The sequence below is a fragment of the Pleurodeles waltl genome, chromosome 3_2, assembly GCF_031143425.1.
Source record: "Pleurodeles waltl isolate 20211129_DDA chromosome 3_2, aPleWal1.hap1.20221129, whole genome shotgun sequence".
Lineage (NCBI taxonomy): Eukaryota > Metazoa > Chordata > Amphibia > Caudata > Salamandridae > Pleurodeles > Pleurodeles waltl.
Window position 1 is genome coordinate 164,206,035 of NC_090441.1, and position 27,915 is coordinate 164,233,949.

Here is a 27,915-nt window from a genome sequence, read left to right on the forward strand (position 1 = left end):
AGACTGGAGTGTGAATAGTAAATGTAACCCCTCCAAAGACCAGTGCTTACCTTATTGTTGCACATACTGGAGTGGGAATAATACGTTTTACCTCTCTGAAGTCCAACGCTTTCCCTGCAGTTGCACAGACTGGAGTGGGAATAGTCAATTTAACCCCTCCGAAGTCCAACCCTTTCCCCCACTGCTGTGCAGACTGGAGCGGGAATAGTACATTTTACCCTCCTGAAGACTAAAGATTTTCCTACTGTTGCACTGATTGGAGTGGAATAGTAAATTGTACCCCTTTGAATTCCAATGTTTTCCCTACTGTTGCACAGTCTGGAGTGAGAATAGTAAATTTAAACCCTCTGAAGTCCAATGGTTTCTCTACTGTTGCACAGATTGGAGTGGGAATAGTACATTTTACCCTCTCTGAAGTCGAATGATTTTTATACTGCTGCACAGACTGAAGTGGGAATAGTAAATTTTACTCCTCTGAAGTCCAACGCTTTCCCTACTGTTGCACAGACTGGAGTTAGAATAGTGTATCTTTTCTGATTTAAATACTGATGTTAAAAATGGTTGAAATCTATATATTATTATTATTTGTTTGTTGGTTACATTTTAAATTATTTGTTTATACATATTTTTTAATGTTTGTAATATGTTTAATAATTATTTTTTTTAATGTTTTAGTTTTTATATTTAATTAATTTGGTAATTCAATTTGCATTTGTGTTTTAACATTTTTTATGTTTCTATTAAATATATATATATATATATGTTTATATATTTATGTTATTACAGTAGTAAATTTAAAAAAAAAATCATTAATATATATATTTGTATTAATAGTTACATTATATATATGTAGCTATAAACATGTATATGAATTTATATGTGTGTGTGTGTGTCTTTTTATATGAGTATATATTTACAGATATTTAAAAATATTATTTAAAATTTAGTTTATCATTATTTTAATGTTATATGTTAAAATATTTTAGATTTAGTATGTGATACTATATACATAATGAAAATGTCTTTTGTATTATTTTTTAACAATATTAGTGTAAGCAACATTTTTGTTCCAATATCTTTGTACTTCCCATTATAAGTATAGGTAGTCAATATTTTTGACACAATATTTATGTGTCTCAATATTTGTTGTTCCGATCTTCTGTCAGATAGACACCTCAACTACACACTCAACGTGGTATGTCACACAACCAACACACTTCAAAGGCCACATCCTTAACCTTGTCTTTTCAACTTAATAAAAAACCCAATGCAAACCACCCATCACCCCTGGACTTGCCCGACCATTATGCCATCCCCAACCCTCTGCTCAGCATTTTACCAACTAACCAAGGTCAACATGCACTAGAAGATCAGATCTTCAGATTCTTCAGAGACTTCTCCATACTCAATCTAATGCTTCAACTCAGCTCTCACCATATCAACTCCACATTCTATCCCTACACCCTACTAAACAATTTCAACACTTTTTTGAAAAACTATGTAAACATTCATGCCCCTATTATAACATGCTAGTGCAAGCCAAAGTCTTCAGCACCCTGGTACTGTAAAGTCCTTGCAGCAATAAATGATCCATCTGCAAGCAGGAAAGAAAATTGAAGAAATAACAAATTCTGGATGACATCATGATATTGAAGTTGCTCTGTGCTCATTACATCAGCCATAGCAAAGTATTATACAAACACCATCAATGAAGCCACCAATAAAAGCAGAACGCTGTTCAAGATATCAAGCACTGTGTTAGCCTTGGCATCTTTTGGCATGGTTTCTCCTGACTTTTTGCCCTCTGACCTCCTGCTTTGACTGTGTGCAGAACCTAATTTTTGCTGGCTTTAGAACTCTGTGCGCTTTTTTACTGCTGACCAGTGCTAAAGTGTATGTGCTCTGTGTCTAAAACATGGTAACATTGACTTCTCCATAATAGTCATATTTGATTTACCAATAAAAAATGAAAATGCCACTTTAACCATTCTGTGCCTTAGCCTACCTCTGAATTAAGGGTGGACGGTGAACTCCACTCCACTGGCGGAGTTCCCAGAGTTTTGACACTCCGCACACCGAGGGGAGCGTGGAGTGCGGCAAAAAAAACTCTGCCAGCCGGCGGCGGAGTGAAGTTCACCTCTAGTTGGGACTCTCTTGGGTGTAACCCTAGCCGAAAGAGTTCACATGGGAGCTGTGCATATTCTGGAAGCCCCCTTGCACTTTACCCTAGTCCTGGAGGCACTCTCAGCGCCCAAGACAAATCCCGACACCAGAGGTACAGTTGGGTGCTGCGCAACCCTTGTACGGCAGGTTCACCAGTGAGTTGCTCCGGGAGCTGTCTTGGGCATTGAAAGCTCACCTGGCTATTATCCGGAAAAGAGGTGGCTAATTTGGGTGCTCAATAAGCCTGCATCCTTATAATGCCAACACAGGGAGACGCACTCTCTCCCACACTCTCTCTTGGTTGCCGCTCGCCATGCGGGAACCTCCAATCTGCCGCCATGCGGTCAAAAGACCGCTGGCGGCATTCCGACCTTCCCGCTGGGCCAGCGGGCGCTAACAATGTTAGCGGCCGCCGGCCCAGCGGGAAGGGGGCCTGCAACATTGAAGCCGGCTCCGAATGGAGCCGGCGGTGTTGCAGGTGTGCGACGTGTGCAGTTGCACCCGTCGCGCTTTTCACTGTCTGCTAGGCAGACAGTGAAAAGCAGGCTGGGGCCCTGTTAGGGGGCCCCTGCACTGCCCATGCCAGTGGCATGGGCAGTGCAGGGTCCCCCAGGGGCCCCGGGACACCCGTTCCCGCCAGCCTCTTCCTGGCGGTGTAAACCGCCAGAAACAGGCTGGCGGGAAGGGGGTCAGAATCCCCTGGGCAGCGCTGCTTGCAGCGCTGCCCTAGCGGATTTGCCCAGCTGGGGGAAATCCGGCAAGAAACTGCCGGACCTGGTTTTCTGACCGCTGCTTTACCGCCGCGGTCAGAATGGGCAGGGAAGCACCGGCAGCCTGTTGGCGGTGCTTCCGTCATTTTCGAGACCGCCAGGGTTAGAATGACCCCCTATATACTGGAAATAGCAAACACACTTAGGGAATGCAAGATTAAAAATTAAGTAAAACTTGTGAAACATAAACACAAACTAAATTGCTTACATGGATTACCTTAATATTTTCTTCATTCAGTGTTGAGAAACTAAGCAGAGTTTTTGCCAGTAAAGTTAATGACTTGAATACAGGGCCAGATATTTTAATGCCCATTTTTAAATCAAAGCCGTCTGGTTTGCTAACACAATCTTGGGGACATTTCTAAATCTCCCCTGGGAATGCATTCTGACTGCTGCTTACCATTGGCTTTGTGGTTTGTAACTCACATTTGCTTGATTTCTATTTGCTGGGTCTATTTGTTTTAAGCTTTTCAGCTTGAGTTCGTTTCTTCCGGTGCATAAACCCTTTTTACGGTGTTCTTCCACTTGTGCTCAATTTCCGTAAACAAACCTTTAAGTCTTGTTCTCATCCTGTCACAGTTCCTCTGCATTCAAGGACCGACATCAAGGGCCTCATTACGAGTTTGGCAGTGGCGGTCAGACTGCAAACAGTCTGGCAGAAAAGAACATCAAATTATGAGCTTAGCGGTGGTGCACACAGAAGACCGCCAAAGCACTGCTGTCACCGCCAGTGCGGTCAGACCGTCGTGGACGATTGGAGCCACCAACAGTCCGGCGGAGAGCATGTATCCGCGGACTCATTACCAGGTTGCAAACCGCAAGCATTTGCGCTGTGGTCAGACCACCACGGAACGCCAGGCGGAAACGAACAGTATAAAAAGAGTAGGTCACCTCCAGGAAGCCATACTCGTTCAGAGCCACCATGGAACCACAACTAGAAGTTATCCTGCTGCTCTTGCTCGCAGAAAGACAACAGAATCACCGCTGTCGAGGACGACAACAACCGTAAGTACACACACTCACCTGTTACAGTTGTAAAATGAATGAAGTTGAACTGAAACATAATATATCATAGGCAAGGGGTGCGAGGGCTATACTCACACATAACAGTACAGTGACACAGACACTCACACACAGCAACAAATACACCCACATATACACAGCGAACACACTGCATCCAGCACATACACACACACACCACACATCAAGAACACACAGTTACGCACAGCAACACAGCTCAGGCCCAGCCTCACAAACACACATACAACATATGAACTCGTAACAACAACACCACAACACCACAAATCTAAACACATGTCAAACACTCACTACCAACACTGGCCAGGGACTTCACACACATGCACACGGTTACACCATCATACAACCTAGCAATTGACACACACATCACACTCACACACACAGTACACCAAACCTAACATGCCATGCATAATACACGCAGACTCAAACAGTCTAGCAACACAGCACTACAACAAACACATATCATCACTAAAGCAACACACCTCCATGACAACAACATTTCAGCTATATAAACATATGCATCACACAAAACACACCCTATCCATGGGGGAATCAAAGCATTGTACACAACCTCACAGACTGCTCTGATAATATCGGAAGAATCAAGCAGCACATGCACACATATACTGGCACACAACTAATGTCAGCCAGGAACAATCAAACCTAGAAATGGAAATGCAGAGCAAAGATATACCCATAGGGATTAAAATAAGTTTGTGCAAGGCCACAGGCCAGTCCATTGTCCGTATTAGAACAGCACCCAAGGCACTAAATGGTGCCCCTGCTTGACTCCTAACTGCCAGTAACCTCCATAGATAGGGGCATCAAAGGGGGCAGACAGGCACCTCAGGGATTCTTGGTGGGGGGGGCTGGGCTAAGGCGCGTGGGTGTTTGCACATAGGCTTGGTAGGAGGGGTTTAGGCTTTGGCTTGGGAGGGGGTTGGACCTTTTTGGGAGGAATGGACTTCTTTTTGGTGGGGGAGGGGAATAGGTGCTGGCGGGGGGTAGGGTAGGCCTCAGAGGTGGAAGGGATGTCCTTGGGAAGGGAAACAGTCCTTTTAGGGGTGTACTTGGGGGAAGAGTTGAGAAAAGGTTAAACTCTGAAAGAAAAACATTTTAGACACACGGGCAATGTCATGAGAAGGGGGTTTGGGTGTGGAGGGAGTGGTTGTCTGACATTTAGGTGTGGATATTTTGGGTGCATGTTTGTGGGAGGAATGCTTGTATGTGGTGAGTGTCTGTTGTGTGGGTGAGTGACTGAGTTTATGTGTCTTGGGCTGAGGGGAGGTGGAGGTGCTGGGGGATGCTGTGGTGGGTGGGTGGCTGTCCGTTGGGGTGGTGACTCCAGGTATAGTGGATGTGCTGCATATAGGCGTGTCAGTGGTAGTGGTGTCTGCGGGTGTGGTGACTGAGGTGGATGTCTAAGGGTCTGTTGGGGTGCTGTTTGCGGGTAAGATAGGTGTGGTGGCTGTATCTGTGAATGTTGGTGTGATGTCCGCAGGTGTGTTAGGTGTTGTGTCTGTGATGGTGGGGGTGCCAGGGCAGGTCATGACTGTTGCTGTGTCTGCCGGTGGATGTTGTGTGTGCGCGTGCCAGTGGTGTGTCTTGTGGTGCTTATGTTTGTCTGTGCTACCCTTGGATGTTGAGGTGGATGCATGCCTGTCTGTGCATGCTTTGGCTGGTTTGGGGAAGGAGGGAATTGGACTGGGAAGAGGAAGGTGGAGGGGGACGGTAGACAAGGGGTGACTGGCTGCCGTCAGTGTTGAGGGCAGAGCCTGAAAAGATCTCCGTAGGCCAACCAGTGCTCCATGAATGCTCTCTAGGAACACATTGTTCCGCTGTATTTGAGTTGCCAGTCCCTGGCATTCACAATGGTCAACTAACCCACAGAGAGGTCAATAGCCTTCTCACTGAGGGCAGCAGGGCTAACAGGGGCTGGGGCAGAGGTGCCTGTGGCAAAGAAAACACCCACCCTCTTGGGTCGGCAACCATGGACAACTGGGTGGTCCCAGATGGGTCCTCCATGCCTAGGGAGTGGCCACTGGAGGAGGATTCTGAAGAAGATGTAGTAGATCCTGTCTCCCCTGTGGCCCTCCCCTCACCCTCCAGGCCACTGGGTCCCTCGGTGTCGGTGGTGTCGTGACTGGAGGTCCTGTGGCCAGTAGCTTCCCCGCTCGGCTGTGCCCCTCTACTTTGCCTGCCGGTGCTGATGCTGAAAAACAGAAATGTATGGTCATCACAGTCACAAGATAACACTTCCACCATACAGTAAACATATGCCTCATTATATCCTGTTCACCAACACTCCTAGGTAGTGCCAGTTAAGTGCCAACATCATGTCACAACAAAATATGAAGTAGGTTCCATGAATCAAGTTGACCAATCACACTGATCATACCATGACAAGGTGACTTTGCGACATGATACAGGTTTCCCTAGCCACAACAACATAGTCAAGCACCAATCAAACAATAGTTTAGGAATGACAATTTGCTTACCACTAATCAAAAACACATACTCACCACATACAAATATTTTACTCTGATGTAAAATGCCAGGCTATGACACTTGTTGTAAGCAAAGGCAAGCAAACCTATGTAGACAAGCCATAACATCTGAATTTCACATAGTTACAATCATACACCATGGACATATGGAAACCTGTAACAACTCAAATTTCCATTAATTCCAATTTTCGGTTAAGGAGTCAGAACACATGGTATACACACATCCACAATGTGGACCAAGTCATCCAGCTCATTGATCTTCTTAACCCCTTCGCTGCCAGGCCTTTTCCCCCTCCTGTGCCGAGCCTTTTTTTGGCTATTTGGGGCAGTTCGTGCTTAGGCCCTCATAACTTTTTGTTCACATAAGCTACCCACGCCAAACTTGCGTCCTTTTCTTCCAACATCCTAGGGATTCTAGAGGTACCCAGACTTTGTGGGTTCCCTTGAAGGAGGCCAAGAAATTAGCCAAAATACAGTGAAATTGTAGTTTTTTTCAAAAAAATGGGAAAAAGTGGCTGCAGAGGTTTTTCCCTGAAAATGGCATCAACAAAGGGTTTGTGGTGCTAAAATCACCAGCTTCACAGCTTTTAGGAACAGGCAGAGTTGAATCAGAAAACCCAATTTTTCAACACAAATTTGGCATTTTACTGGGACATACTCCATTTTTACAATTTTTTGTGCTTTCAGCCTCCTTCCAGTCAGTGACAGAAATGGGCATGAAACCAATGCTGGATCCCAGAAACCTAAACATTTATGAAAAGTAGACAAAATTCTGAATTCAGCAAGGGGTCATTTGTGTAGATCCTACAAGGGTTTCCTACAGAAAATAACAACTGAAAAAGAAAAATATTGAAATTGAGGTGAAAAAAACATCAATTTTTCTCTATGTTTTACTCTGTAACTTTTTCCTGCAATGTCAGATTTTCGAAAGCAATATACCGTTATGTCTGCAGGACTCCTCTGGTTGCGGGGATATATAGGGCTTGTAGGTTCATCAAGAACCCTAGGTACCCAGAGCCAATAAAAGAGCTGCACCCTGCAGTGCATTTTCATTCTATACCGGGTATACAGCAATTCATTTGCTGAAATATAAAGAGTGAAAAATAGCTATCAAGAAAACCTTTGTATTTCCAAAAAGGGCACAAGATAAGGTGTTGAGGAGCAGTGGTTATTTGCACATCTCTGAATTCCGGGGTGACCATACTAGCATGTGAATTACAGGGCATTTCTCAAATAGATGTCTTTTATACACACTCTCTTATATTTGGAAGGGAAAAATGTAGAGAAAGACAAGGGGCAATAACACTTGTTTTGCTAATCTATGTTCCCCCAAGTCTCCCGATAAAAATGATACCTCACTTGTGTGGGTAGGCCTAGCGCCCGCGACAGGAAACGCCCCAAAACGCAACGTGGACACATCACATTTTTTTAAAGAAAACAGAGGTGTTTTTTGCAAAGTGCCTACCTGTAGATTTTGGCCTCTAGCTCAGCCGGCACCTAGGGAAACCTACCAAACCTGTGCATTTTTAAAAACTAGAGACCTAGGGGAATCCAAGATGGGGTGACTTGTGGGGCTCTGACCAGGTTCTGTTACCCAGAATCCTTTGCAAACCTCAAACTTTGGCTAAAAAAACAAATTTTCCTCACATTTCGGTGACAGAAAGTTCTGGAATCTGAGAGGAGCCACAAATTTCCTTCCACCCAGCGTTCCCCCAAGTTGTGTGGGTAGGCCTAGGGCCCGCAACAGGAAATTGCCCAAAACACAACGTGGACACATCACATTTTTTCATAGAAAACAGTGCCTACCTGTGGATTTTGGCCTCTAGCTCAGCCGGCCCCAGGGGGGGCAGGAATGGCCTAAAATAAATTTGTCCCACAACCCCTCCCCCCCCGGGAGCGACCCTTGCCTACGGGGTCGCTCCCCCTGCGTGACATTGGCACCAAAATAAAAATCGGCTAATCTGCCCCCAAGAAATGGTCTAAATACAATTTGCCCCCCAGGGGAGCGACCCTTGCCTACGGGGTCGCTCCCCCTGCGTGACATTGGCGCCAAAAAAAAAATCCCCGGTGCCTCATCAAAATAGGCCAATCTGCCCCCAAGGGGAGCATAAATTGCCTAAATATAATTTGCCCCCTAGGGGAGGGACCCTTGACTAAGGGGTCGCCCCCCACCTAAAAAAGAACCAAAACAAAACAAAAAGAAAAAAAAAAAATGATCCCTGGTGCCTAGAGGTTTCTGCCCCCCCTGGGGGCAGATCGGCCTAATAATAGGCCGATCTGCCCCAGGGGGGGGCAGAAAAGGCCTTCCCAAAAAAATGCCCCCCCTGGGAGCGACCCTTGCCCAAGGGGTCGCTCCCTTATGTCCATTTAAAAAAAATCCCTGGTGCCTAGTGGGGTTTCAAAAGCCGGATTGCAAGCAATCCGGCTTTTGAAACGCTGGGAGAGACTTCAAAGGGAAGGAAATACATTTCCTTCCCTTTGAAGCCTCTCCGGGCCTCCCCCACGTGAATGAAAGAGAAATGCTGAGCATTTCTCTTTCAATCGTGCTGGAAGCTGAGCTTCCAGCGCAATGGGGGAGGCCCTGTGACAAATCAGCGCTCGCACGCTGACGTCACAGGGGCGGTGGGGGGGGGTCGGGGGTGGAAGGGGAAGGGCTTCCCCTTCCATCCCTGACTTGGGGGGAACCCCACAGAGGGAGCGCTAGCGCTCCCTCTGGACTCTGTGACCAGGACATAATATTTACGTCCTGGGCACAGCAGCACTGTGCCTCAGGACGTAACCATTACGTCCTGGGCACAGAACCGGTTAAACAAACTTTATCAGTCAATTAAGGGCAAAGTAAGCTCAGACCTATGTTCAACACACAAAAACAAGATGTCAAAAAGACTGTACCTTACATATGGACTACTATACTGAGCAGAAAGATGACAATCAGGCCTACCTAATCATGCACTTATTCCCTCAATAGGCCACTGACTGAGTGAAAACATCCCTAGACACATCAGACATGGCAAGCCTTACATCTGTTTGTGTAAGATTCTCAGAGCCAAAGCACGTGTTGCTAACATGACAGGTACACCTACCATGATGCAAGTCACAGAAACACTTACAATATAACTCAAATGCGTATGTGATCTTTCACACCTGCAACAAATAGGTGTTGTTGCCAATATTAGATTCCCAAGCAGCCAGGACTCAATTGCCACATCCTTCATAGCAACAGCAAGTAGACATAACTACTTCCAATGTTGATTTGTTACTGAACCTTTCAACTGATACATGATGTTAACACATATCTGTCAAAAATTTAACTGTGAATAGGCTACCATTGCCTATGAATCATGCCTAGTACAGTATTCCCAAGGACAAAGCTGTGTGTCACTTTCCACTAACAGAACATTAGCAAGGTAGTAACATTCCTAGCCTATGATACCAATGTGTGTGTGCCCATTGAAACGTTGCAACACTTCAAGGGTGTAGTCAATCCTAGTTTGTTTTAATGGGATAACAGGAGTTAGCTTAGCCTTCGGCTTGCCGACTCGTGCCCCGTCACCTAGTGACTTTTAACCTACTTAGCTTGCTCTGTCTTAGCCCATTTAATTATTTAATTCCTTTAAAATGGCTGCCTTGTTTATAGTTAGGCCACTTGTTATGCTTTGCATTATCAGTGCCACCGCGTTAAGGTGTCAAGATCAAGTGGCAAAGACAAACAAACAGTAGGTGTTCACTCTTAGGGACTTTCCCTCTCTATGGTTTCGAGGGAATTGTTTATATTAATTACGGCCCCAAGCATGCCTGTTATCTATTGTTTGGGAACACACCTACGTCAGGGGTCCAAGTAGATCTGTATAAATACACCACACTTTAGACAGATAATCAGAGGGATTCCGACCAGAGGGCATCGCCACCATCGCTGATATCGATGCTGCACGTCGTCTCGACGCTGACCCAGTCTTCGTGTCCCTACGGAGTCTGAGATAGAGACCTCAGTCCAGGGTAACAGGGGTTGGGGGCTCCTCTCATCAACATGGCATTGGCAGATTAGGTTTAACATACCCAGCTCTCCTTTAGGTAGGAGGTTAGGCCTATTATGATAGGGTATTAGGACATATTACACACCTTATGTCTTTTCATGTTATTGCAAGATGGTGGGGGTCTTTGTAATAATGACTCTTGTCTTTACAATTCTGTTTCTTGCACTGTTGATTATCCTAATCATTGCAGCCCATGCAACATATCGCAGATTGCAGTTGTGTTAAATAAAAACCATTGAAACTTTACTGCATCTTCGTTATTGCCTGTGTTTGAATGAGACATGATGTATCTGTGAGAAAGGGGTAATCTCCGTTTAACCACGACACTCCCTGAGATGTCATACTTTTGAGTTCATGGGTAAAGGCTGCCACAAATCACCTTTTACTGTTTGGGTTTTTGGTGAGGCGCTGCTAATGAGCCACAAGGGTTGGGACGACAGCTGCGACTTGTAGGATAGGCATAGTCGCCTACAAACATAAGTACTGTCATCCTTAAACCAGCAGTCTTGCCTAGAGCAAGAGTCCAAACTACGGCCCCTCCTTTGCCTGCCGGTGCTGATGCTGAGAAACAGAAATATATGGTCCTCACAGTCACAAGGTAACACTTCCACCATACAGTAAACATAAGTCTCATTATATCCTGTTCACCAACACTCCTAGGTAGTGCCAGTTAAGTGCCAACATCATGTCACAACAAAATATGAAGTAGGTTCCATGAATCAAGTTGACCAATCACACTGATCATACCATGACAAGGTGACTTTGACACATGATATAGGTTTCCCTATCCACAACAACACAATCAAGCACCAATCAAACAATAGTTTAGGAATGACAATTTGCTTACCACTAATCAAAAACACATACTCACCACATACAAATATTTTACTCTGATGTAAAATGCCAGGCTATGACACATGTTGTAAGCAAAGGCAAACATACCTATGTAGACAAGCCATAACGTCTTAATTTCACATAGTTACAACCATACACCATGGACATATGGAAACCTGTAACAACTCAAATTTCCATTCATTCCAATTTTCGGTTAAGTAGTCAGAACACATGGCATACACACATCCACAAAGTGGACCAAGTCATCCAGCTCATTGATCTTCTTAAACAAACTTTATAAGTCAATTAAGGGCAAAGTAAGCTCAGACCTATGTTCAACACACAAACACAAGATGTCAAAAAGACTGTACCTTACATATGGACTACTATACGGAGCAGAAAGATGACAATCAGGCCTACCTAATCATGCAATTATTCCCTCAATAGGCAACTGACTGAGTGAAAACATCACTAGACACATCAGACATGGCAAGCCTTACATCTGTTTGTGTAGGATTCTCAGAGCCAAAGCACATGCGTTGCTAACATGACTGGTACACCTACCATGATGCAAGTCACAGAAACACTTACAATATAACTCAAATGTGTACGTGATCTTTCACACCTGCAACACATAGGTGTTGTTGCCAACATTAGATTCCCAAACAGCCAGGACTCAATTGCCACATCCTTCATAGCAACAGCAAGTAGACATAACTATTTGCAATGTTGATTCGTTACTGAACCTTTCAACTGATACATGATGTTAATACATATCTGTCAAAAATGTTACTGTGAATAGGCTATCATTGCCTATGAATCATGCCTAGTACAGTATGACCAAGGACAAAGCTGTGTGGCCACTTTCCACTAACAGAACATGAGCAAGGTAGTAACATTCCTAGCCTCTGATACCAATGTGTGTGTGCCCATTGAAACGTTGCAACACCTCAAAGGTTTCCAACATGCATGCTGTCTACTCTGATGAGACTTCACATATGTCTATGTACATCCCTCACTTACCAAGGGGGATAACCTTGTAACAGGTGTGAAAAGCTAACCCTGTATATCATATGACATGTCAGGTGGACATCACAGCTTCACATGTTGTTGTCACTTATCACAAAGCATAAGAAAACTAGAGATGACTAGAATATGTATGACTCTATTTTGGAGATGGACAGGAATCTTGAGACATTGCAGAGGACAGAAATCAAGGACCTACACAACTTACCACCATGATATTGGGAGGATTTATCTGTTGATGGGTATGTACAATCACCACTGTAGGAAATGCAGCATAATGGTGCATATATGACACTTTCATATGTGCGTCATAATATGCTATTGTAATGAGGGGACTACATATTTGAGTAACATACCTATAAATACATAGGTATGAGCACACCTGAGTGCTTCAGATGGCTATGGTACATCAATGTGTACACGGGAGATCTGTGACACTTTGCACTTACCACATTGTCAGAGCTAACATACTGTTCCCTAACTCAATCACCTGGTAAAAGGACAAACATAAGTTAGGTCTGTACTTACCCCCTTGTGGCTGCTGTGCTGCCGTCAAACGCCCATCCAACTCAGGTTAGGCCTCTGCCAAAATGCGGGCCAGTAGGGAAGTTATGGTCCGACGGGCACCGCGTCTTTGTTGGGAGGACATCCCCAGCTGGGTCTCTGAGGTCATCCGGGCCAAGCGTCTCAGGTCCTCCAACCTCTTCCGACAGGGAGCTCCGCCGGCTGTGGCCCCCCAGGGTATGCACTTTCTTGACAATGGCACGCCAAATCCCCTTCTTCTGATGTGTGTTGACCTGCATGGATGACAAAGGCCAGAAAGAATATCATGTCCACATGTACCACACTAAAACAAACAGAGTAATTTACAAGTCAGTCCAGGAAGCCAAACACAGACTGTCTAGAACATCACTTCCAATTATAGATGAGCATATGCAGTCAGGCTATATGTGAGGTGGACACAGGCAGACGACATGCATTTCCAGCACCAGCTTACATGTTACCACATATGACCAGACAGCAAGCACATATGCATATATGGTGTATCAGGAGGAGTCTGGTATACCATCTCCACTAACCTTGTGCAACGCTCACAAGATGGGTCAGGGAACATACATCAAATACTCTCCACACTGTATTAGTACTCAATATATGTCCCCAAACATAAGTACATGACCAGGAACTCATCCCATTCTATCACAACTTTGGCACCCTTCAGACCTTTAAGACACAATCGGTAACGTTGCCCATCAGCCTTTGCTTAGTATTACAAAGTATAGGTGGGCTAAGGAAATGTTTTTGCACATGGTGCACTTACCTGCTCCCTTGGTGCACCATTGAGCTGTTCATACAGGGGTAGGACCTCCTCCACCAACTTCTCCAGCTCCTAGAGTGAGAAAGCAGGGGCCCTATCACCTGTAGGACATGGCATGGTTGCTCCCAGAGGCAGAACACAGCAGCTCAAGTCGTGGAGGTCTTGCTGGCAGAAGTATCAGGAGTCAAGTGAGAGATGAAGTTTGAAATGGCGGTCACGTCACCGCCAGCGGACATCGCCATTGGCCCAAGACCGCCTAAGGCAGCTATGTGTTCCCATGGCAATATACACCGTGGTAGTATCCGCCTACTGCCATGATGACTTCCGCTGGCAGACTTAGGGCATTTCCTAATGTCCAGTACAGTAGGTCAGGCAGCTGCAATTTTAGCATCCTTAGATGGTCGGAACAGTAAAAATGAAATGCGTCACAAGGTCAGACACATATCTACTCCATAGTTTTCAATGCTGGCTTTGAGCAACCATGTATTTAAAATCTGATTTAATAGATATGTGAGCAATGTATCATTAGTGGCATAGTCTGAACCCTCATGGCAATTGAATCAATGGTATTAGTGTCTATCATATGTGAAACATGGTGAGAATGTCAGTATCACTGAGACTTTCAGTGACATGTGTATCCATTTCCTAGTCACAATCGAGGTAAGGGGATGACATTGCAACAATAAGCCATTATTTCCCTAGGTATGTCCTGTGTACCATGTTTAACTATTTCATATGGCATGTCCAAGCATCATGTGTAACATATGTAGTTTCACACTTACAATGGACACAATGACTAATAGACATACCTTCTTATATTCTATCATCTAGTTAACCTGAAATGAGAAGGGTCAGACAACCTCTTGTGTTCCGTCCACTAGCAGACCTGCAGACCATGGAGGATCAACACGTAATCCAGATCTACCTCCTGGATAGGCAGACAATCATGGATCTCACGCACTCACTCAGCAGGACACACGCTTGACACAATTTTCACCTCCAGCAACCACGTCACTTTCACCCACACCACCGAACTCCACTGGACCGACCACCACTGTATCCATTTTTTCTTCATGAAACCCCCCACCCACCACTGACAACACACCACACCCTACCGAATGTGGGACAAGATCTCCATAGAACACCTGAACACCAAGCTCACACAAGCTCCACCCCCCATCACCAACGACCCCAACATTGGTGCCCACAACCTCACACAATGGCTAACAACCTGCGCAGACTCCCTCACCCCACTGAAAAGTAACAACAACACCCGTACCGTCAAGACCACCCCCTGGTTCACCACTGAACTCCAAGCCTCCAAATGCCGCAAAACTGAGAAAGCATGGCGCCAAGAGCCCTCAATGAACAACTTCTCTACCCTCAAAACGACCATACGCAAACACCACCAACTCATCTGGACCACCAAAAGGTCTTACTACAAAGAACGCATAGAAAGTAACTCACACAACAGCAAGGAACTCTTTACCATCGTCAAAGAGTTCACCAAACCCACCATCGACCCCCCTCACACCCAAAACCTTTGCAACTCTCTCTCCAACTACTTTCACTTCAAAATCTTAGACATGCACAACAGTTTCACATCATCCGCACCCACCGTCACCACCACCGACATGACCAACAGCACAACGTCCCCCCACACCAACCACTACACACCTGGACCCCAACCGACGATGAAGAAACCAAAAAAAACATGAACTCCATCCACTCAGGCTCCCCCACAGACCCCTGCCCCCACCACATTTTTAACAAGGCCAGCACAATCATTGCTCCCCAGCTCCGCGCCGTAATCAACAGCTCCTTAGACGCCGCAACCTTCCCAGACACCTGGAAGCACACTGAAATCAACTCGCTCCTCAAAAAACCCAAAGCAGACCCGGAAGACCTCACAAACTAGCGCCCCATCTCTCTTCTCCCCTTCCCTGCCAAGGTCGCTGAGAAGATAGTGAACACCCGACTGTCTCACTTCCTAGAGGAAAACAACACACTTGACGCCTCCCAGTCTGGATTTCGCAAGAACCACAGCACTGAGACCGCCCTCATCACCTGCACTGATGACATCAGAACCAGAGTGGACAAGGGCGAGACCGTCGCCCTCATCCTCCTGGACCTCTTCGCAGCTTTCGACACAGTATGCCACCAAATCCTCTGTGCGTGCCTTTTCGACGCAGGAATCCGACACAAGGCCTTAGACTGGCTCACCTCCTTCCTCGCCTAAAGAACCCAGAAAGTCTGCCTCCCTCCCTTCCAGTCCCCAGCAACCAAGATCATCTGCGGGGTCCCCCAAGGATCCTCCCTCAGCCCTGCCCTCTTCAACATTTACATGGCCCCGCTCGCCAACATCCTCCTACCCCACGGAATCACCATCATCTCGTACGCAGACGACACCCAGCTCATCATGTCCCTCACCAGGAACCCTTCAACTGCCAAGACAAACCTCCACGCCGGACTCCTCGACATCACCAAATGGATGACAGCAAGCTACCTCAAACTCAGCTCCAACAAAACAGAAATCATCATCTTCGGCCCCAACAAGACAAGATGGGATGACTCCTGGTGGCCCACCGCCCTAGGACCACCCCCAACACCGTCCACCCACGCACGCAACCCGTGCATCATCTTAGACTCATCTCTCTCCATGGCCCAGCAAATCAACACCATATCATCCTCCTGTTTCAACACCCTTCGTATGCTACAGAAGACCTTCAAATGGATTCCCATAGAAACCAGAAAAACTGTCACCCATGCACTCATCCGCAGCAGATTAGACTACGAAAACGCCCTCTACGCTGGTTCCACAGCCAAGCTTCAGCAAAAACTCCAGCGAATCCAGAACGCAGCCGCAGGTCTCATACTCAACCTCCCATGCCACAAACACATCTCTGCTCACCTCAGATCCCTTTACTGGCTGCCCATCAGCAAAAGGATCATCTTCAAAGTCCTTATCCATGCTCACAAATCCCTCCACAACACTGGACCAGCCTACCTCAACGAACGAGTGATCTTCCACGCACCTACTCGACTTCTCCGCTCCGCTGACCTTGTCCTCGCCACAGTCCCCCGCATCCAACGCACCTCCTCCGGTGGCAGATCCTTCTCCTACCTCGCTTCCAAGACCTGGAACTCCCTCCCCACCAACCTACACAAGACCCAGGACCGCCCGACTTTCAGAAAGCACCTCAAGACTTGGCTTTTTGAGCAGTAAGGGGCTTCTCCCCCTTACCCCCCCACCCCCCACAGCGCCTTGAGACCCTTTCTGGTGAGTATGGCACTTAATACATTTTTTGATTGATTGATTGATCTCTGTTGTCAGTTGGAGCCAGATCTGATGCCTGCCATTCATCACCCCAGTAGCATTCCACCCATTGTACAGGTCATGTCAGTGCTGCACTTGGTGGCCACAGGCACCTTTCAAAATACTGTGGCCCTAACTGCAGGGATGTCACAGTCAATGTTCAGTTTGGTCTTGAAGATGTCCTCTCGTCACTGTTGAAACACCTGGACAGCTACATCCAATTTCTACAATGTGAAGATTTGGCCCATGTGAAGGCTGATTTTTATGCTTTGGCACACATCCCACATGTGGTGGGAGCCATTGATGTTACCCATTTAGCCTTGGTTCCCCCAAATGGCAATGAACAGTTGTATTGGAACAGGAAGAACTTCCACTCTATAAATGTCCTAGTAGTCTGTTTGGCGGACCTCTACATTTCCCAAGTTTGTGCAAAGTACCCACGTTCAGTTAATGATGCCTTCATCATGCAAAAAAGCAATATCCCACTGCTGATGAAACAACAGTACACAGAGAGAGCCTGGCTGGTTGGTAAGTGATATATGTGATGTGTGTCAGTATCTTATGTCTGCTGCCAAATGTAATGATGTCAAAGATCTGTGTTTGCACATGTAACGATTCCTTACAGGGGATTCTTGGCTACCCAAACTGTCCCTGGTTGTTGACACCAGTGCGGTACCCAGCCACGCCAGGGAAAGTTTGCATCAATGAGGCCCACAGAAGGACAAGGTGTGTTGTGGTGTGGACTTTTGGGCTTCTAAAGGCTAGATTCCGTTGCATTGATAATTCTGGTGGAGCCCTCCCCTACTCACCAGCCAAAGTGCGTCAAATCATTGTTGCCTGCTGCATGCTCCACAACCTTGCCCTGAGACGCCAGCTGGTCATTCCACCTCTTTATAATGTCCTCCCTTGTGCGTGGATAGCTGCCTACCTCATTTACCCTGTCGACTACATTTTACCACATCTCCATTTTCCTGGCAATAGAGGTTTGTTGGACTCCAGATAGGTGTGGCTCTACTCTGATGACTTTTTCCACCATGACCCTCAACTCATCATCTGTAAAGCGGGGATGTTTTTGTGGGGACATGGTAGTGGTGGACAACTCGATGAGGAAAAAAAAAGGGTGAGGAGGTGAGGGTGCTGTGGCATGAGTGGGTGATAGTTGATGTCTCATATGTAGTGTACTCATTTGAGTGTTGTGTACGTTGTGCAGGTGTGGGATGAGTGTTTTTTTAAGTGACAAAGGGTGCCTATTCTATGATTCTAAATTTATCTTAGCAACCTCTATTCTGTTCTGTGTGGCGTTCTGGTTGCAAAGGATTTTGGGGTGCGAAGGGGTGTGTTTTATAGTGTAGTTTGTAGGTGTGTGGATGTGTGTCAGGTGTGTGGAATTCAAACTATCCAATATGATGTACGGTATTGCTGTGTTGATCGCCAACTGCCGCCGTTCGCACTGCCATTGGTTTACCGCCATGGGAGAACCGCTATCGTGTTTTGTGGTTCGTAATTTGTTCCGAGGATTTTTGACGGGCTGGTGGTGGAACCACCTCTTTCCCATCCTCCAGAGTCCTGGCAGTGTTGGAATTTTGGCTGGGTTTAGGCGGTCCTGCCTGTGTAACTCGTAATACAGCGTTCTGTATGAACTCCAACATGGCAGTCTTTTGGTGGCTGCCACCGGGCAGTCTTACTGTTAGACTGCCAAACTAGTAATAAGGCCCCAAATGTCAGACTCAGTCTTCTGATGGAGCTTTGTGTTTACTTTTCCTGCTCTGACTTCAAAGTGACAGGATTTATGTGACAATCATGCTGTATTGAGGGTGTGCTTAAGAAAGGCTGTATGATGTTGTTTTTTCCCTAGCAGATTATAAAATTAAATATCTGTACATGACCTCTGCAGATATTTCAGAACACATCAGAATTAGAAAAGCACAAATGAAGCACATTTTATGGTAATTCTGAAGTGTGGTAGAAACAAATATTTTAATATGATCAAAACAAATCAATACATTAAGTGATGGCATTTCCATACATTATCGTTTGTGCGCTATATACTTTTATCAGTAAAACTGTATTTCTGTGCAAATGTAATGGTCATTCCAATTGTAGAGGTGTTGTCTGTAAAGGAAGTATGCTACCACACGATGGATACTTCCCTTTTCCCCACTGCACTCTACTCAGTACCACTCCACTACACTGCAGTCTACTCTGCACCACTTCACAATACGCTACTCCACTGCTTTCCACATTGTGACACTGTTCTGCACCACTCCACTCTCCGCCACTTCAATCTATGCCTCTCTACTCTACACCACTCTACTCGATGCCAGTGCACTCTACTCTACACTACTCTACTATGCACCTCTGCACTCTGCACCACTCCACTGTGTGCCACTCTACTCTGCAACACTGCACTTTACAGAGTTACACCCTACTCTGTACCATTCCACTCTACGCCAGTGCACTCTATGCCAATCCACTCTACACCACTCTAATCTACTCTGCACTCTACGCCACTCTATGCCACTGTACTCTACAATACACTACTCTCTGTATTGTGAAACAATCTACTCTACACCACTGCACTCGGCACACTGCGCTCAGCACCACTGCACTCTGCGCCACTGCACTCTACTCATCACTGCATTCTATACCAATGCACTCTATACCACTTTATTCAAAACAAATGCACTATATGCCACTACACTCTATACCGGTCTACCCTGCGCCACTAAACTATATGCCACTATACTCTACTCTGCAACAATATACACCACTGCATTATACGCCACTGCACTCTATGCCATTGTTCTCTATGTCACTGCACTCTACAGCACTTTATTCTACTTTACACCACTGTAGTCTACACCACTCTACTCTGCACATTTCATGCCATTGTACTCCACTCCAGTGCACTCTATGCCACTCTGTTATACACCACTGCACTCTATGACAGTCTACTCTGCAACACTGCACTCTGCCACTGAACTCTATGCTATCTACTTCATTACACTGCACTCTACTTTGCACCACTCTACACTACTCTACACCAGTGCACTCTATGCCACTACATTTTAAGCCACTACACTCTGCATCTCTTCACTGTATGCAACTCTACTCTACCCAGCACCACTCCACTGTATCTTGCCCCACTCTCCTCTACACCACTTCACTCTACGCCACTCTACTCTGCAACACTGTACTCTTTGCCACTTTTATCTGCACCACTGCACTTTCTCATCCCTTAACTCTACACAATGCACTCTACACCACTTTACTCAAAAACAATGCACTCTACGCCACTGCACTCAACACCAATCTACGCTGCACCACTACACTCTATGCCATTATGCTCTGCAACACTATACACCACTGCATTATACACCACTGTACTCTACGTCATTGTACTCGTCACTGCACTCTACGACATTCTATTCTACTCTGCACCACTGGATTCTAAGCTACTCTACTCTGCACCACTCTATGCCATTGCACTCCACTCCAAAGCACTCTACGCCACTCTACTATACACCACTGCACTCTACAACAGTATACAATGCAACACTGCACTCTCTGCCACTGAACTCTATGCCACTTTACTCCAGGTCATTGCATTCTACTCTGCACCACTCTACTCTACACTACTCTATGTCAATGCACTGTATGCCACTACACTCTCAGCTATTACAGTCTGCATCTCTTCACTCTATGCCACTGCACTCTACCCTGCACCACTCCACTCTATCCTGCACCACTCCACTTTACTCTGCAACACTCCACTCTATGCCACTTCATTTTACGCCACTCTACTCTGCAACACTGTACTCTCCCCCACTCTTATCCGCACCACTGCACACTAATCCTCATCACTGCACTCTACGTAATGCTCTCTACACCACTTTATTAAAAAAACAATGCACTCTATGCCACTACAGTCTACACCAATCTACACTACACTTTACACTGCTATACTCTACGCTACAACACTATACACCACTGCACTAAACGCCACTGCACTCTACGCCATTGTACTCTACATCACTGCACTCTACGACACTATATTCTGCTCTCCACCACTGAACTCTAGGCCACACTACGCTGTACCACTCTACGCCATTGCCACTCCACTCCAGTGCACTCTACGCTGCTCTACTATACAGAACAGCCCTCTACGCCATTTACGCTACACCTCTCCTTACCACTATAGTCCATCCCACTGCACCATACCTCACACTACTATGCACTGCACTCTTCGCCACTGCAGTCTACACCACTCCTGTCTAGGCCACTTCACTCTAAATCACTCCACTCTATGCTTCTCTACTCTGCAACACTGCACTCCACTCTGACACTCTACTCCACTCAAATTTACTCCAGTCTACGCCCCCTCACGCTACAAATTCTACTCCCTCTACAACAGTCCACAACACTCTACACAACTCCCCGCCACTCCATGACACTCCACTTCATTCACTCCATGCCACTCAACTCTACTCTACTCCATAAAACTCCACACAACTTTACGACACTCAATAACACTCCACTGTACTCCTCTCTCTGACACTCCATGCCACTCTCCTTTACCCCAGTACCTTTTATCTATAAGCAGCCATGCTGGTGTACAGCAAGGCAAAAAGGTATTGCAAAGCGCATAATAGCTCTTGCATGGGCGAAACCTATTAGCTTTGCCAATACTTGTTTGATTTCTAGCGGCTCTGAGACACGTAGGGGCCTGGCCCACGTAAAGCCCTGTACCTGCACCCCATATGCTTTACAGAACAGAGTGGGAGACTGTTAGCCTGGTTTGCGCAGGATCACACCATGCGATCAATTGAGGTAACCAAAGAACGGAGAGTAAGTAATTGTCCTGGCTCGAAGTTTGCAAACTATTCACAAGAGATCAGCAGAGGATTTGCAAGGATTTGTAAACAAAAAAGGAGTGTTTTTCTTATAAATCCCACCACAGTATTATTCTCGGATTACGTAATAGGATTTGGGGGCGGTGCATGGATTTTTGCAGCGGTCACCCCACAACCTTCCCCCAATCCAGTCAGCCCCAGCTCGGGGTGCCGTGCCCCGCGGACGCACAATAGGGCTGACGGGCAGCTTCCGGTCCTGGGAGGCGGCCCGGCGGCCCTGGCGGCACCCGGCCTCATTTGCATATCAAATGATGAGCTCATGAGAACGCCTGACGAGCCGGCCGAGCACAAGGGACCCCTGAGAAAGTGCAGGGCTGACCCCGGCATCCTCCATAGGTGCAGCCAGGCTGGGAAAATGCAAGCTCACTGTCTGGGAGTTGGGTGGGAAAAACTGCCTCAAGATCCAAGAAAAGGATTGTGGTTATTTGAGGCAGCTCAGAGGGTTTGGCGTCGTTTGCGGAGGTCTGTCTAATATGTGGAAGGGGGCAAGCGGGCAAATTAATAGAGAGAGCCGAACCAGAGCTGAGTGAAGGGTCTGGCTTGGCTCTAAGAGCCTGAGTCCGGGCCAGGCCATCAAAAGATTTGACTTCTAAACCATGCACCAAACATCCTAGAAGGCACATTGTACACTGTCCAGATGTGTATTTTTAATAAGTGGAAGCGTGTCTCCTCTGTAAATTAAACAGTACCAGACTGAGTGGTATTTATTAGAAGTGCTAGTTTCAAACGTACGTAAAATACTCCTGAAGTTTTGTACACCCTGAAACCTGACTGCCAAGGAGTAGGAGTCAGTGTGAAGTAAAGCAGTTGCCTGAGATCACACAATACGGTCAAGCAGGGGATGCCAGGATGGAACTCATGCTTCCAGATCACACATTGCTCCCCCATTGAACACCAATGGACCTTGCTTTGTGTGTCATTTTTGAGGAACTAAACCAATATTAAATATATTCATTATCAGATCATATGTCAAGCTGACAAGAAGTCTTTCTAGAAAAAAGTAGAAAGCTAAGCTACAGGGAGGCAGTTGGGTTGGGCTGCTAGTGAAAATGTAAATGAGCGTCGAAAATGGGGTGTAAGGCTGATCACTACCATAACGCCCTTTCCTGAGCACTTTCACACTGTTCATGACATCTATACAATCCGCATGAACAGTGCTTAGTTTAGAAATGAGTAAAGGCCAGATTTACAAGGCACTAGCTCCTCTTACCGCCAGAGTCATTTTTTACGCTAATGTGGCATAAAGGAGGCTACTCTCCTTCACCATATTTACAAAGCGGCTCAATGCTAGCATTGCACCACTTTGTAACCCCTTGCACCATATTATACCTGCGCCAGGTATAATGCATGCAAGGGGGACGTTCCCACGCAGGGAGACAGCAAAAAATGGTGCAGGGAAATCAACAAGATTTCACTGCAACATTTTTTTCGTCATTTTTAATGCCTGCTCGGGACAGGGGTTAAAATGACGGGTCCATAGTAACCTAGGTGCCCCCCCTAGTGCTTTGATGCACTAATCCAGCAAAGCACCACTATAGCATCATAAATTATTACACTATCGTGGAAACGAGTGCCATGGTTCACCATATTGTAAATACGATGAGACTATGGTGTCGTTAGGTGGGGCAGAGATGGCACAAAAAAAGTTTGCGCATCGGAACCGATGTGCCAGTTTCTTGTAGATCTGACCCTAAGGGCTGGGTCTCAAACTTTTGACCAGCAGTCTTCGTCCAGCATAACACTCCCCTCCACCTCCTCTCAGCCGAGAGTGCTGGGCATAATCTATATGAAGGTTCATCTCGTTTTAGGCTCAAGGGTACTCTTTGGTTTTAGGTTTGAGGGCACTTGATTTACCCCAGAGCCAGCCATCTGGCTCGCACCAGTCTCCAGCCTTCAGTGACTTGCCTATATCTAGGAACAACAATATCGCCAGTTTGAATATCAGCAAATTAGATAATGGGATAATGCACCGTATGCAGAAATGACTTTACCATTCCTTGGTACCTCCAAAAGAGCCTTAAAAAACGCTTGGTTTATTCAAAGAGTGCACTCACGTCTAGAGCCCCGTTTAACTCAAGGGTACACATCTCATGCAAAGCCTACCACAAACCCTCTCTGGCTCCATGTACATAGCACAAGGGCAATTCGAAGAAGAGCAGAGGGAGAGGAGGGGCAGTCTGCCACTTAGGTGGATAAGGGGCAGATTGGTGACGGCTGATAGGGCGTAGTCGCCGTCAGTCAAGTGACGCTACCCACTCTGCTCCAGCCCTGCCTGCCTTTTGCACAAATCTGTTGCAGTCTCACTCCTCTACCAAGAGAGAGAAATAGAAAAGGGTGTGAACGGGAAATGTGAAGGCAGTGACGGAGGAGGAGAGAGGAAGATGAACAAGCATTTGCAATGCAACGGGTCTCGCGTTTGCTCATGTTAGAGCTGATAGCGTTGTAATCTCCTAACCCGACTTTTCACCTATCGGCAAAAGTGCATTTATGTACCTAACCCGAAAAAGTGCAATTAACTATGTAAAGCGCTCGACTTCTGCCAAGCGAAATCGCGCTAGTAAATTAGAGAAAAAGTAGTCCAGGAGCCGGACAGAAAACAGCGAGCCTCGCATGTTTTCTGTACGTGGTCGAGGCGCTCGAGGAAGGCTATCCACCAGAAAAGGCATGACGTATGCATGCCTTCCACTAATGAAAGCAAGCAGATTTTATTAGGCAAGCCCACGAACCAATGAAAAACACTGACGTGACGTCCACAGGGCTCCGAGCCCTTTTCTAAACACTAAAGCGTCTCGCTGCGATACTCATGCGCGAGCGCATGCAACGCAGGCTCGACCCTAAAAAGGACGAAAATGAAAAACATAGGAGAGAAGGTGAAGGCTGGGCAAAAATGAAGTGAGACAACTGCTGAAAGTGGGAAGGCAGTGGCTTATAGACTCTGCCCCCTCACCCCAGATGTTACAGATGCTACAACTGGGCGACCGCCCATGCCCAGGAGGCTGGACCAAAATGATAATATAACTAGTGGTTTATGGGCCCCTTCTGCCTCTTATTTATGATGAATCTCATACATTTAATTTCACTAGAATGCCATGACAGAGCTAAGGGGTGGGGTGGAGGGCTGGCTGAGCTTCAGAGATGGAGGCAGGGCAAAATAGATAATGAAAACTGGGAGGGAAGGAGAGAAAAGGAGAGGAAGAGGGTCAGAGAGAGAGAAAGAGATAAAGGCAAAGAGAGTGAGAGAGAGAGAGAGAGACGAAAGACAAAAATATAGACATGAGATAAAGTATAAAGGGTGGCAGAAAAAAGGAAAGATAGAAACAGGAGAATGATGCCCCGTACATGAGCCTCTTGAGGGGGACATTTCTTGGACTGGGCCAGGAAACCTTTGCCAGAGGATGACTCTTTCAGAGGCAGAAACTTAGGGCCATATTTGTCAGGCAGTGCAGCGCAGCAAGTCACCTCGCTGCGCTGCGTGAAAGGGAAAGTACAGGAATGCGCTGTATTTATCATTTTCCTACCTTTTCCCCTGCACTGCCCCCTAGTGCCAACGCAAGCACCCTTGCACCAGGGGCACCTTCCTGCACAAAACAGTCCTGGGAGGCGTATTCCTGCAGCCCATATAAAAAGAGGGAGAAAGGAGGATAAATACAGATACTTCTCCTTGTTACGCCACCCCCGGGAAGGTGTAAGATTTTGGCCCATCTACAGGTTTACAAGTTCTTGTAAATCGGGGAATGTGTCAAGATCTATGGGCGTTGCATGGGAACACCCATGCAGCACCCATAGAACGCCTTCCCAGAGGAGAGTAATGCAACCAAGCAGTTTGCGGTGTGTTACTCCAGATTTTTGAAGCCACTCAGAGGCACGCAAAGTGGCTTTGTGTGGCTTTTTAAATCTGCCTTAGAGGTTTGTGTCACGCATGTACAACGTTGCATGGTGCAAACATGATGCAACCCTCTCATAAATATGCCCCTCAGTGTGGAAGGACAAGAATGCAGCTCTGACAAGATACTCCAAATATTACAAAAAGAGAACACACTTTTCTGAACTGAACCGTCATGGCCGCATAAATTCATAGAGAGCAGTGTAAATCAAGAGAATGTGAAAGTCATCAGATGGAAGGAGATGGAAGATAAACTGGAAACAATGAGATTCCCAGATAAATCAAAAGAATCTTGGGAAGACACTGAAGGGTTTGAATGTAAGACTACCGTATATGAATAGAATTAAATAAAAGGACCTTAACAAAACAGAGCACCAACAATCCAGTTTTCATACCTTTATCACAGGTAAACGAAACCTTGTATGTCAGGAATTTAAGGTTAGCAGAGTTTAAAGACTCGAACAACTCAACTGGCACAACCCTAAGTACTAAAGGTAGGTCCCACAAAGGTACTAATGAATGGGTTGGAGGTCTCAGAAGAAAACAACTGTGCAAGAGGTGGAAGTTTGGCTCTCAAACCCACTGCGTTTCTTCATCTCTGAAAGCCTATATCACAGCCCACTGACTACAACGTTTGGACGCTGTTATCCCTAACAGAAAACCTTCTCTTCAATAATGCAGAACTTTGATAAGGTAGCAAGTTCAGGATTTTAAACCACTGGAGAGACATAAGTTCTCAAATGTATTCCTATGTCAGGATACACCTTTCAGGTAGAATGCCATCTAGATTATTGAATGCATCATGCAATCATCACAGAACATGCCTGAGACCTTAATCTCAACCTCTCCAGCTCCAGCCCCTAGATGGAGGCAAACTAACGAGCAATATGGAAGTGGACGAGCTCTAAGGGGAGCGGGGACAAAGGGGAAGCCCCAATAGTAATGATAGCAAAAACATAGAAGTGGAGGATACCAAGGCCGCCCAGGCTCAAATGAATTACTATCAACACCTCTGCCTCTTCCTTATGTAGCTTTCAGAGTACTTTGAGGAACAACAGAATCAAAGGAAAGACATACAATAAAGCCTGAGGCCACAATAGTGAAAGAACATTCATGCCAAGTCCTTGGAGATGAAAGAAGGCTGCAGAATTTGTGAAGAAGGGTATTCTCTGGGCTCGCAAAAAGATTCAGCCATGCAGGAGAAGAAGGTTAGTGTCTCCAGAGTGTGTTGGAATAAGAATGAACTGAGGCAAAGGCAAGCTGAAGAAGGAAAGGCTCATCTCAGGTGGTTGGCAGGCCCATTTACCCTCTCTGGAGGATATGCTGCAGTGAGACATAGGGATTTACTCTCTGGGATTAGGTACAGGGAAGTCTCCTGAACCAACAGAGATAGTGGAATAATTGTGGCACCACCTTCCCACTTTGAATTATGTAAGGTCTGACTCCCATCTTGATGGTTTGAACCCAGACTGTCTGATCTTTCAAAAGGGTGTGGACATTGCAGGAGAGCTAGCTGGCCTGCAGTCATTTCTCTCCAGTTGTATGAGCTCAAACTTTCCATCGGCCTCAAGAAATCCTAGGTCAAAATGGCCCCTAGAGAAGTCCCCCAGCCTACACTGCTGGCATCCATGCTCATCACTACCCGTGGAGGGATACTCAAAGGTATAGGTGTGGGAAAACTGCACAATTTGCTGTCACGCAGTTGCTGGAAAGGAACATCCATTATTTAGTGCTGTATTTTAGTGCTGTATTTTAGTGCATCCTCACATCAATTTTTGAAACAAGGTCGCATTTTATGCTAAAACATAGCATAAAAAACTCAAAAGCACTGTGAACAACAGTCACTCATATTCAATTGTTCATTTGCGTTCACAGCAAATTTTTACTGTGACTGGCACATTCGAGCTAAATTTTACTGCGAGTGGTGCGTAAGTACTTTATGTGGTGTAACGCTGGAAGTTTTGTAATTTTACCTAACAAACATAACATGCAATTCCCCAAATTACACAAATTACACCTGTGTAATTTTAAGTCAGCCAGGCCTACTCAAAGACATGTGCCTGCTTAATTTATCCAAGTTCAGCCACCATTGCAATTATTGTGCTATTTTACCAGT